The 12,852-nt window shown below is 38.7% G+C and overlaps 1 protein-coding gene across 2 annotated transcripts in view; it reads left to right on the forward strand.

Annotated features, from left to right (window-relative positions):
- Window positions 1-12,852, forward strand: part of MBTPS2 (membrane bound transcription factor peptidase, site 2) — a 103,025-nt gene that overhangs the window by 68,080 nt on the left and 22,093 nt on the right. For both annotated transcript variants that reach the window (XR_003966483.1, XR_003966484.1), the window contains one exon: window positions 5,815-5,890. The gene's annotated coding sequence lies outside the window, so the exon portion shown is untranslated. The remainder of the gene's footprint in view (window positions 1-5,814; window positions 5,891-12,852) is intronic.

Raw genomic sequence — 12,852 nt, forward strand, 5'->3', positions numbered from 1 at the left:
ACCCCTACCCTGCTCCTGAGCTCATATAGCTTCATGTTGCTTGACTATCTTTGGAATTTCCGTGTCTGTGGATCCCCCATACCTATGGAGTTAAATTTGATTTATTCCTGTTAATCTGTCTCATGTCAGGGCACCTGGCTGGCTCAGTCAGTGTAGCATGTGACTCTTGATCTCGGGGTCATGAGTTCAAGCCCGACACTGGGTGTGGACCTTATGTAAAAAAAAAAAAAAAAAAATCAATCTGTCTCGTGTCAATTTGATTCTTAGTCCAGCTAGAAGGATCTTGAAGGGCAGAAGAAATTTTTCCTCCCTGACACAACCTTTCGAATTTACTCATAATATCCTTAGCTTGGCTATAAATGTAGCTTTCTTATCTAAGTCTGCTCTGATCTAACTTAACAAGCTTCCATATTCTAGGTGGAAGCTGGGAGGAGGGACAAGATCAAGTTCAATTTATTTTTTATTATTTTTTAATGTTTTTTTTTATTTTTGAGAGAGAGAGAGAGCATGAGCATAGGAGGGGTAGAGAGAGGAGGCACAGAATCTGAAGCAGGCTCCAGGCTCTAAGCTCAACGCGAGCTCAACGTGAGGCTCGAATTCACACAAATGGCTCATGACCTGAGCCAAAGTCAGATGCTTAACTGACTGAGCCACCCAGGCACCCCCCAAGTCCAATTTATTAACCTCAATTCAATACTATAATTTAAAATGTTTTTGTAGGTGATCATTCTCTACTTGGATAACTCTGTTAAGAACTCAACCTCTAAGATTTCTACCCCTCCCTAAACTCCTCTCCAAGAAGACATCCAGGTGTGAGAGGGAGTGTGGCTTTCATGACCTCAAAATGGCAAAGGGCAGATGTTAATCCTCCCAAAGAAAAGCACAATCCAGACCTCACCCCTTCTGTCCTCTGCTTTCCCAGCAACCTAGCTAACCTACTTTCTGCCCTAGTACTTTAACCTGGGAGGAGATCGGGACAGTTGTGTCTTGTGACTTCCCTCCCAGACTCTACTCCCCTTTTCCCCTATAACTGACCCAGAATTGCTTTTCCCTTCATTCTTTACAGCCTGGAGTGTCTCCCTTCCATTCTACACTCAGGCCCTATGTATTAAAAAGGAAGGCTTTGTCATTTGGAAATCCCTTTCTCCAAAAAGCTTGGGTTTTATGTACATTGTCTTACTAAAAAAAGGTGAAGAAAATGAGCTTTGAAATTCAAAGCAGATGAATGGCCTCTCTGTTATGAGCAGCACCTGCCTGTCCTTTCTTTCTTGGGACAGTAAGCTTGATGACTCTATCAGAAGGCTAACAAGAAATAGGATTTAAAGGGGGGAATCAAAATGCATTGACATAATTCCTATAAAATATGTTCCCCAGAGAGGTGAAATTGCATGAACTAAAGAAAGGAGATTCATTTTCTTGAAAGCCTGGTGAGATTCATCTCTTTTTCTTCATAGAGACAAAGTTTAACTTTGAAAAACATGACCGTAATGAAAATATAGGATGATTACGTGTCACAGGTTTTATGCATTAATGAAGAAAGAAGGAGGATGATAAATCTGGGACAAAGGAGAATTTGAAAGACAGAGATTTATATGTTCAAAAAGGGAAAGCATGCTAAAATAAGTTTGCTAAATTAGAAGCAAAATAGGACCATAAAACCAGAAATTCTGCACAGAAATCTTTTGCATCTCTCCTGGACAAAAATCTACAAGTTAACTTGTCTGAACTTTAATCAAGCAACAGTGCATTCCTCTGAAGAACTAAATAATCCTTGAGTGGGCCTGTTAGATAAAGACCTTGAAATAAAGCTTTAGTCCAACATTCAAAGGATAAGCAGTCATCCTTTTGCTTTTGTTCCAAGTGTTGGGTAATTTTTCTTCATATTATCAAGTGTTGCATACACTCCACCCACCTTAACAGATACAAACTCAGTATGGTGGAAGCTGATGAAATAAAGAGCCACGAATGGATTTCTAAAGAGTCTACAGAAATAAAACATGTGGCTTAAAGCAAGGCCAGTTTTTGGCCTTAGAGACACAAATGAATAGGTATCTGTAAAAACCTAAAATGGTGATGTTGCCCCCAACCTACAGATTTTAGAGATATCTTATTACTCACAAATTACCCTTTCCTTAGCATCATAATCTAAATATATCTAATTGGGTATAAATGATTCCATTACCAAAGCAGATTAATCAGGTTAAATGAAACCATAAGGGCATGTGATGATTTTTAAATGATAGGTTACATAAGTTACCACAGCCCACTTAACATATGCTATCCTATTAGTTTACCACAGTGACAAACATGATTTCGTCAGTAATGCATATTCAGAGTTGGCTTACCTTTAAGGATTTTAGCACAGTTCACATATAAACCACTCTCCAACTGATAGTAGTTTCCAAAACAGATCTGGTTTTTAAAAAGTTCATAACCGCTCATTTTTAATCCCATCCTCCCTATTCAGATGGTTATTGAAGTATCCTCTTGATTACAGAGCAATGAAAGAAAATGAAGATTATAAAAGAACAAAGTCTATCCTGAGTAGCAGTTTCCCCATGGAATTTTATTTTCTGAGTAGAGCACTAGATCATCTGATTAAAAAGCTCAAGTTTTCTGAAACTTTCTATTGATGTCTATGGTGTGTAACATGAGCACGTTTCCATGTTAAGGTTATTCAGCTGTGGAAAACACAAGAACTCATTCAAAGCTTTTCCTTTAAAGGTTGAAGAAACCTAAGACCACATGTTGGTGCAGCAATGAGAAATCTTTAAATGTTTGTCAGCAACTGGTCGGCATTGGTTTTTGTTTGGTTGGTTTGGTTTTTTTTTCTTTTTTTTTCCTTTTTGTCCTGCAGGAAAGCAAAGACAAACATTTCAAAAAGCATTGTAACTCAAAAGAATGACCAAAGCTAAGAAATTTAAGTAAGCGTGTCACAAACACAAGAACATGGATTTTGTTGGCTAATCCAAATAGATAATTAATCATGTTCCTGACAGTTTGGAATGCAGATTTGCCTGCTATTTGCAGAAACATTAACAAGCAGGCCAAGGGCTTTCTTGATTACTGGAAACTGGAGTGGCTTGAGGAGCTGTAAGTCAGTGATTTCAAGATCTACAGATTTTTTGGACCAGTAAAATTTCAAAATAATGTTGAAGACCAACATGGTGTTAACTTCTTATTTAGCCAAATAATAATGGGGGAGATATCTTAATATTTATAATTGATATCCAATTATAATATATCCAGTTTTTTGGGTTTCTTTTTTGAGGCTAGTTCACAAATGGATTCACCAGTAGATTTGGTGGTCAAGATATCTTTAAGGTAACCTTAACTTCTTTCCCAAACCTTTCCTTAGTGACTAACAAGCACATTCAAGTACCTGCCATCAATGACTGATCAAAATGAATGCTACTCCTGAGACAAGTTAATGTGACAGGATTAGACTTTGACTCTAGATAGGGTCTTGGTTCTTGAGAGTTCCTCCTTAGGATCATCCTGTCTTGAGGATTTTTTCAAATGGTGGGGAGATAGGAGATGTAAGCATTAACCAAATTCTGACTGGGTCATGTATTTGGCTTTCTTCTGATCTACATGACCTTAAAACAAAAATCAAGTCAAATTCCTTAAATGCCTATTATTAAGAGTGTTGTGCTGAGCTTTGGGGCAAGATTTCTCAAACTTAAGTCTTAATAAATAGAGCCTGAGAGCTTTCCAAAAGGGCAGACTTCTGGGTTTTGGTGCCATCGGTTCTGAATGAAGTTGAGATGGCAGCCCTGCAATCCCAATTTTTAAGAAGCATAATGTGATTTTGATGCACCTGGTCCATGGACCCCCATCTTGAGAAATGTTGTTCTAGGAACTCTGAAGAAGTAATACTTCCAATTTCAGTAATGGCACACTAGCTAATTCTGATCACCCTTCCTGCTGAACATAATTTACTAAAAATCTTCTTAGAAGCATCAAAAAGCTAACAAAATGGTAATGCAAGCTGGTGCAGCCACTCTGGAAAACAGTATGGAGGTTCCTCAAAAAACTAAAAATAGAACTACCCTACAACCCAGCAATGGCACTACTAGGCATTTATCCACGGGATACAGGTGTGCTGTTTCCAAGGGACACATGCACCCCCATGTTTATAGCAGCACTATTAACAATAGCCAAAGTATGGAAAGAGCCCAAATGTCCATCGATGGATGAATGGATAAAGAAGATGTGGTATATATATAAAAGGGAGTATTACTCAGCAATCAAAAAGAATGAAATCTTGCCATTTGCAACTACGTGGATGGAACTGGAGGATATTATGCTAAGTGAAATTAGTCAGAGAAAGACAAATATCATATGACTTTACCCATATGAGGAATTTAAGAGACAAAAAGATGAACACAAGGGAAGGGAAGCAAAAATAATATAAAAACAGGGAGGGGGACAAAAACATAAGAGACTCTTAAATATGGAGAACAAACAGAGTTACTGGAGGGGTTGTGGGAGGGGGGGATGGGCTCAATGGGTAAGGGGCACTAAGGAATCTACTCCTGAAATCATTGTTGCACTATATGCTAACTAATTTGGATGTAAACTTTTAAAAATAAAAAATAAAATAAAAATAACAAAACATTCACAAATTACTAGGATGAGATCTGGAAGAAAATGGAAATGCAGAGGGGTGAGCCTAGCCGTTTTCAAACATGTTTACCTTAGGGTCATTAGCTGATCCTGAAGAGACATTTGAGAGGGTGAGCTGTCTGTTAGGCAACCTTATGGGATTAGGGAGACAAAAGTCAGATCAGGACCTGACAAAGGTGGACACCTGATAAACCACACCCTGTTCCACATGCACACAGTCCCCTACGAGTAAGGGTGAACTGGAAGTGGCTTGCTAAGAAAATCTCAAATCTTGAACTTGAACTAAAGTGATCCTGGAAAAAGCAAATGGTCATTCTCTCTAGAAGAAACATCAAACTGGGCATCAGTTTTTTCTACAAATAATCTTTCTAGCACATAGTCAAAGATAACTAAGTCTTAATAAGAGATAAAAAACCATGAGCAAGAACCACTAGGAAAAATGAACAGCAAAACATAATGGGTAAGTTTAAATGAACATTGACTATGAAACTGTTATTATGATGTCCTGTGGAAATAGATATTTAAAATGCATGACAATAATAGCATAAAAGTTTAGGAGGGGGTTAAATATTCTAAATTTCTCACATTTAGAGGGGAGGAAAGATATCACTTAGCATTAGATATTTATAAGTGAAGGGTACATGCTATAACTAGGATAACCACCAAAAGAATAGAAGAAAAGTCGAGGATATCTAAACTAAAAGAGACTTTAAAATTGAATGATGAAAATTACCAATCCATGGGCACCTGGGTGGCTCAGTCAGTTAAGCGTCTGACTTTGACTTAGGTCATGATCTCATGACCTGTGAGTTCGAGTCCCCCGTCAGGGTCTGTGCTGACAACTCAGAGCCTGGAGCCCGCTTTGGATTCTGTGTCTCCCTTTCTCTTTGCTCCTCCCCTGCTCATGCTCTCTCTCTCTCAAAAATAAATAAACATTAAAAAAATTAAGAATAAAATTATCAGTCCAAAAGAAATCAAGGAAGGAAAGAAAATGGAACACAAGACAGGAAAAGTATCTAGGTGCTCCTGGATTGCACTTTGGGTTGTCTCCTGAGGGGAGAGATTAATGTATTCTATGTGTGTAAATAAAGGTATGCATGGGTATTTATTTAGATGGCCAGGACTTTAGAAATGTCAAAGTTTGCTAATTGTTCCCTGTGTCCATTATCCCTTTCTACATTTTAGTTACAGAGCCCCTGTGAGCGTGAGCTCATCACATGGCTGCCCACCAAGATACTACATTTCTCAGTCTCCCTTGAAGGTAGGTGTGTGGTCATGTGACTGAGTTTGGCTGAATGGGATGTGAGTGAGCTCAAATAATGTGTATTTATCTTTTTTTTTTAATTTTTTAATGTTTATTTATTTTGGAGAGAAAGGGAAACAGAGCATGAGTGGTGGAGTGCCATAGAGAGAGGGAGACACAGAATCCCAAGCAGGCTCCAGGCTCTGAGCTGTCAGCACAGATCCTGACGTGGGGCTCAAACCCACGAACTGTGAGATCATGACCTGAGCCGAAGTCGAGCACTTAACCAACTGAGCCACCCAGGCACCCCAATGTGTATTTATCTTTATTAAAGATGGAGCTTTGGGGTGCCTGGGTGACTCAGTCGGTTAAGCTTCCAACTCTTGATACCAGCTCAGGTCATGACCTTGTGGTCAAAATCTGCGGTCATTAGATTCAGCCCCCAGTCGGGCTCTGAGCTAAGCGCCGAGCTTGCTTGGGATTCTGTGTCTCTCTTCTGCCCTTCCCATGCATGCGTGCACTCTCTAACTCTCTCAAAATAAATAAATAAATCAACATTTTTTTTAAAAGATGAAGTTTTCTTGGGGTGCCTGGCTGGTTCAGCCATTAGAGCATGCGACTCTCAGGGTTGTGAGTTCGAGCCCCATGTTAGGGGTAGAGATTACTTAAAAAATAAAAAATAAATAAACAAAAAAGATGACGCTTCTTGCCCTGATTTTTCCCACACCAATTGGGAAATGACAATGATTGGAACAATCCCTTGGGTCCTAAGAGGCATGCCGAGAATGGCAGAGCTCACTATCGGTCTATGTTCCTATATATCTTTATGGAACAGAGCTGCCCTACAGGCCCTGAACTGTTATATAAGAAAGAAAGAAACTCCTGTAATCTATAGCTATTGTACTTTGGAGTTCCTTTGCTACAGCAATCTTGCCCGTGTCCTAACTAACACAGAGATGTGTTATGGAGTAACAAAGGTTAGTGGGAGAGGTGAGGGTGAGGAGGAAGCTGTTGTTGTGAGCCTTAATAGCAAGCTTAGGAGTCAGGACTCTAGGGGATTGGTGAGGTGCAGCACTGCAGAGGGACCACCAGGTGGTGGTACTATTGGTGGTGGTGCGGAAGCTGATTAAATGGCTTCAGCCACCTCTTGTGATTTTTATAATTCTATATCTCCAGAGATATCTTTCTCCAGAATTCCATGCCCTTATTTCCAAGGACTGGCCAGACTTTCTCTCTGGAAGTCAAATAGGCTCCTCAAACTCAACATCACAAATCTTAGCTTTCCTCCCCAGAGAGCCTTTTCTTCTTCTTGTGTTCCCTATTCTGGTTAATAATTGCTCCCTTCAATACCACTCTGCACTCAGTTGTCCTCACTAGAAACTAGGGTCACCCTTGATTCCTCCTTCATCATCACACACAGTTTCTTATAGAGATAATCTACTTCCATTCTTTTTATTCATTTTGCTATTCTCATTGCCAATGTTTTGATTTGGGTCTCCATTATCTCTCACTTCAAATGTTGCAGTATCCTCCTTCCTAACTGATCTCTAATTCAGTTTTGTGTGTGTGTGTGTGTGTGTGTGTGTGTGTGTTTTTCCTTGTTTTTTAATTTGAGAGAGAGAGTGAGAGCATAAGCAGGGGAGAGGGGCAGAGGGGGGAGAGAGAGAGAGAGAGAGAGAGAGAGAGAGAGAGAGTCTTAAACAGGCTCCAGGCTCAGCTGGAGCCCAATGCAGGGCTCCATCTCGTGACCCCAGGATCATGACCTGAGCCGAAATCAAGAATCGGATGCTTAACCGACTGAGCCACACAGGTGCCCCTCTAACTGGTCTTTCTCATGTTTCACATTGCTCTTAGGGCTATTTATCCAAAACAAACTTGACCATGTCACTTCAACCTGTTTGTACACTTTCTCCCTTTTCTTATAAGCCAAGGAGCCCAGACTCAGTACAGATCTGGTCCCCTTTCAAGCCCCTATCAAGCCCCTTAATATGCTGGATCTGAGCACACTGGGCCTTGTCAGTGTCCTCTCTACCTGGAGTGTTCTTGTCCTGTCCTTACTTAATGGACTCATACTCAGCCTTCAAAACCTAGCTTAAGTATGACTCATTGGAAAATTTTTCCAGGATCCTCTGGCTTAGTTACTTAGTTATTCCCATCTCAATAACTGAAGTTAATGAATTAATTAAAGATAGAATACTAAGAACTCTCTCAAAATAAGTAAATAAACTGTAAAAAAAAAAAGTGCGGGGCACCTGGGTGGCTCAGTCAGTTAAGCGTCTGACTCTTGATTTGGGCTCAGATCATGATCTCACAGTTCATGAGTTTGAGCCCCACATTGGGCTCCTCACTGACAGTGCAAAGCCTGCTTGCAATTCTCTTTCTCTCTTTCTGTCTCTGCAACCCCCCCACCATATGCTCACTCTGTCTCTCTCTAAATAAATAAATAAATAAACAAACAAACAAGTAGACTTTAGAATACTAAGAACTGAATCCCAAAGAACACACCTAGCAGAAAAATACACAACTTCAGAAGTACAGAATTTTACAACTGGAAAAGGAACTTCTAGATTTTACAGATTATTTTAATGTGTTTAGCATTTATTTATTTATTTATTTAAGAGAGAGCACAGGGGAGAGGGGCAGAGGTTGAAAGAGAGAGAGAGAGAGAGAGAGAGAGAGAGAGAGAGAGAGAATCTCAAGCAGGCTCCATGCTCAGTGCAGAGCCTGATGTGAAGCTCAATCCCAGGACCCCAGGATCAACACATGAGCCAAAATCAAGAGTTGAACACTCAACTGACTGAGCTACCCAGGTGCCCTCTTTATTTATTTATTTTACAAATATAAATACCTTTAATGAAAGCCAAGGGCAGTCCACAGAGCCCCGACAGCAGCTACCAGAGCAGAGTAGGAGGCAGGGATGCAGATTATCTTAATGTGTTTATAGACGAAGTTTAGAGAAGTTACATGACTTTCCCAGGATCAGGCAGCAGAACTAGAAGACATAGGTTTCTGGTTCCGTTTCTGATGCTGTTTTCCTACACTTTGCTGTGAAAGTGTTAGAGAATAATTGAATAGAAAGGTTTGCGTGGAAGGTTGAGTTTAAAGTCTTGGGCATTTTGTCTTGTGGACTAGGTTGCATTTGGTATGAGATATGGAATGATGAAAATGTCAGTGTAACCTTGTCACAGAGATATTTATCTAAGTTATGGGCCATTTTCCCATAGGGACAGATAGAGATCATGTGTACATACCAATGTGAACATTCAAAACCAGAGTATCTAGTTCAGAGGCTCTAACTACTTTTTTGACCCAGGGGCCCTTTCAATCTGGCTTCTAGAATAATGCTTTTTTAAAAAAATAAAAAAAAAGATTTTATTTCTAAGTAATCTCTACATCCATTGTGGGACTCGAACTTACAACCCGAGATCAAGAGTCACATGCTCCACCGACTGAGCCAGCCAGGAACCCCATAATAATGTTTTGAATGCATAAAACATCAGACATAGGAATACTGCTATATGTACTTCTTCATTTAATGTACTAAATACAAGATCTAACACCAGTCCGATAACTACCATGATTTTGAAGTAGCAATGAGCATAAACAATATTTTGATATCTGCAGCAGTCATGTGATATAAATGTATTTGTGATTTCTATTGGTGACACGTCACAGGACCTGCTAACAGGACTGTGGTTTGATACTTACATTTGTAGTTGAAGGAGACACTTTTGTTAGAAATCACTGAAAATGAAGAGGAAATGTTTTTCTCTCAGATTCACTGATCTGCTAAACCCCAGGTTGAGAACCCCTGGGTTAGTCCAATCTCTTCACTTTAAAGGTAATCTTTAAAGTGAATCTTTAAAGATTCACTTTTATCTGCAATATGTAAAATGAGTTCAAATAAAATTAATTCAAAGAAAACCGTTGATGGAGTCTATGCAGTTGGCCTCTCTCAAATCAGCACATTTCCCTTAAGGAACTTGGGGTTAAAAAAAAAAAAACTTGGAAAAGTTGCCCTTAAACCATTTCAGCTTTTTTAAAAATTGAAGTATAATTAACATATAATGTTACATTAGTCTCATGCATACAGCATATTGATTCAACAATTCTGTGTATATACATACATATGTACGTGTATGTATATATATATGTATGTATGAGAGAGAGAGAAAGAGAGAGAGAGAGAGAGAGCAGGGGAGGGAGCAGGGGAGAGAGGCAGAGGGGAAGAGAGAGAATCTTAAGCAGGTTCCACACTCAGTGTGGAGCCAGACAGAGGGCTCGATCCCATGACCCTGGGATCATGACCTGAGCTAAAATCAAGAGTTGGACACTTAACTGAGCCACCCAAGTGCCCCTGATTCAACATTTTTATACGTTATTCAGTGCTTGCCATAATAAGTGTGGTCACCATCTATCACCAAACAGTGTTATTACAATATTATTAACTGTATTCCCTATGCTATACTTTTCACCTTTGTGACTTGTTTTATAACTGCAAATTTGTACCTCTTAATCCCCTTCATCTATTTTGCCATCTCCCTCCACCCACCTCCCCTCTGGCAACCACTAGCTTGTTCTCTGTATTTAAGACTATTATGGGGGCGCCTGGGTGGCGCAGTCGGTTAAGCGTCTGACTTCAGCCAGGTCACGATCTCACGGTCCATGAGTTCGAGCCCCGCATCAGGCTCTGGGCTGATGGCTCAGAGCCTGGAGCCTGTTTCCGATTCTGTGTCTCCCTCTCTCTCTGCCCCTCCCCCGTTCATGCTCTGTCTCTCTCTGTCCCAAAAATAAAATAAAACGTTGAAAAAAAAATTAAAAAAAAAAAAAAGAGTATTATGGGGTTTGTTTGTTTTCTTCATTTATTTTGTTCCTTATATTCCACAAATAAGCTAAATCATATGGTATTTGTCTTTGTCTGACTTACTTCACTTAACATAATACCCTCTAGGTCCATCCATGTTGCCACAAAGACCATTTCTGCTTTCTGCTCAGTGTTCCTGGTCCCTAAGGCCTGCTTGGTGCAAAGGCCCTTGGGGAAGGGGGGTTATAAGAACGATTTTCAACTTAGTATCTCAATGAATTATGCTGCCACCATACTAAGAACAAGAAATATGACACAATTAATTTTTGAATAAATGCCAATGAGTAGATAAATGATATATACAAATATCAAATCATTATGTTGTAGGCCTGAAACTAATATAATGTCATATGTCAATTATATCTCAATATAGAAAAAGGAATAATGTGACTATAGGTTTGGGATGCAAATTCACCTGAGCTGTATTCTGGTTATTTTTAAAAAATACATTTTGTAGGGTGTGGAGTAAAGCTGTAAAATATTTTTTAAACCAAAGAATTGACTAAATGTGCCCAAACAACTTATTGAATTCATGTCTCTACCATTGATTTATAATGCCTCCTTTATCATGTATTAGATTATTAAATGTACTAGTATCTGCTTCTTGAGTATGTAATATGTAATTCTTTAATTCTTGTGCTACTCATGTGCTACACATAGGCTCATTTAATTGTATCTCTGAAATTTTGGACATTTGAACAACAATAATAATAACAATAAAATAATAATAATAATATTTAAAAAGATAATATTTAAAATATTAAATATTTAAAACATTAAATATTTAAAATAATATTTAAAATGATATTTAAAAATGCCCTGATAAAGAACAAAATACCTAGCCTTGAAGTGAACTGTTGTTATCCCGAGATCCTGAGCAGCTGTGTCTTTCAAATCATTTTGAGTACCACCAACAGTAAGAAATACCTTTTTTCATTAGCACACACATGCAAGCATACGCATATATGTGATTCAAAGAAAAGTTTCCCCAAACTGACCTCTCTCTTTTTTTAATTTTTCTACCTCTTCTTCTCCTTCTCCTTCTCCTTCTTCTTCTTCCTCTTTTTTTTAAGTATGCTCCACACGGAGCCCAATGTGGGGCTTGAGCTCTTGACCCCGAGATCAAGACATGAGCTGAAATCAAGATTTGGACTCTTAACCAGTGGAATCACCCAGGTGCCCCTAAACTGACTTCTCTTAGTAAGTGATGAAGCCCACTGATAACTTTTTTTTCTATGACATTCCATTCCATTCAAAGAAATCCTGGCCAGTGACCTGCTATTTATGACCAAAGATTAAATTGCAGCTCATAGCTTGATAAACATTGGACTGGATGAATTCTGACATTCTATGAGATATGTATGGATCACATAAATAAGTACAGTAATGGGGCAAATGTTTTCAAGATATGCTTTTGTTTTATTTGTATCTCTCTTTATTTTGAGAAGTTTTTTATCTACAGAAAAATTTGAAATAGTAAAATAAATGCCCTATACCACTCACCAAGATTGACAATTATTTTACCACATTCTCTCTTTCCCAATACCCCCACATGTGTGTATTTAAGTTTATTCATATTATTTTTGCTAAATTACTTGAAAATAATTTGTAGATGTTATTTTTTAAATTTTTTTAAGTTTATTTATTTATTTTGAGATTGAGAGAAAGCAAGCAGGAGAGGGGCAGAGAGAAAGGGAGAGAGAAAATTCCAAGCAGACTCCACACTGTCAGCTCAGAACCCGATGCAGGGCTCGAACCCATGAACTGTGAGATCACGACCTGAGCCCAAATCAAGAGTCAGGTGCTTAACTGACTGAGCCAACCAGGAGCACAGGCAACCATTATATTTTATCCTGAAATATAATATTTGATTTCATTTATATTTTTTTAAGATTTTTTTATTTTTAAGTAATCTCTAACATCCAACGTGGGGCTCAAACTCAAAACTCCAAGATCAAGAGTTGCATGCTCCACCAACTGAGCCAGCCAGCCACCCCTGGAATATAACATTTTAGCCTGTATCTCTTGAGAGTAGGGATATTTTGCTCCAAAGTCACAATATTATTATCATATCCAAGAAACTTAACAATGCAACAATATTACCTAGTATATAGAT

This window comes from Lynx canadensis, chromosome X (genome assembly GCF_007474595.2).
Source record: "Lynx canadensis isolate LIC74 chromosome X, mLynCan4.pri.v2, whole genome shotgun sequence".
NCBI classification, from domain to species: Eukaryota; Metazoa; Chordata; class Mammalia; order Carnivora; family Felidae; genus Lynx; species Lynx canadensis.